Source organism: Blastomyces gilchristii (assembly GCF_000003855.2).
Source record: "Blastomyces gilchristii SLH14081 genomic scaffold supercont1.16, whole genome shotgun sequence".
Classification (NCBI taxonomy): Eukaryota; Fungi; Ascomycota; class Eurotiomycetes; order Onygenales; family Ajellomycetaceae; genus Blastomyces; species Blastomyces gilchristii.
Genome location: NW_003101667.1, coordinates 1,177,417 through 1,178,108, shown reverse-complemented (window position 1 = coordinate 1,178,108; position 692 = coordinate 1,177,417).

Genomic DNA, 692 nt, shown 5'->3' with positions numbered 1-692 from the left:
GCTGAAATTTTCTGATGTTGCATGTCTGAAATTGATAAATGTATAATAGTTGACTTTATAGATATTAGAAAAACCTTGAGAACTAAAAGTTTTCAGATAGATATCATAGTCTCTGACTGTATACATCTATAATTGAAGAATAATAATAATAATAATAAAGCTTCTGCTTGTGAGTTTGAGCAGAAGCTAATCTTTTCTCTGTTTTATTAAGATGTTCTCATAGTTATCTTTCAAATCTTTCTTCAATGTAATATAGTTGATATGAACTGGCACTGATTCTTTCATTGAATGAGAAGATATGTAGACTGATCAGCAGTTGAAAGTGATATATTCTGATTAATTATAGTTAATATATATCCCTTATTAACATCAATCAACAGCTTCTTCAGAGGTGATTTCAGAGACTCAGAAGTCTGTTCAGGCAGTGAAGACTCTTGTTTATATATAGACCTCTTGAATTTACTTAATTCATGATATCTGTGTTATTCTTTGATACAGATGTATAAGTGACTGAGATATAATATCTTCTATTGTTATTCTCTATACTCTTAAGCTTAGTAAGCCAGTTATTCAATGTTCAGAGTTGTATGCAGAAGACTTCATAAGTCAGGTTTTTATTAATACTTATAAGAGCTTGTAAGAGTTTAAAAGTTAGTATTTTCTTAAGCATGGCTATCTTTATTTAATTTTTT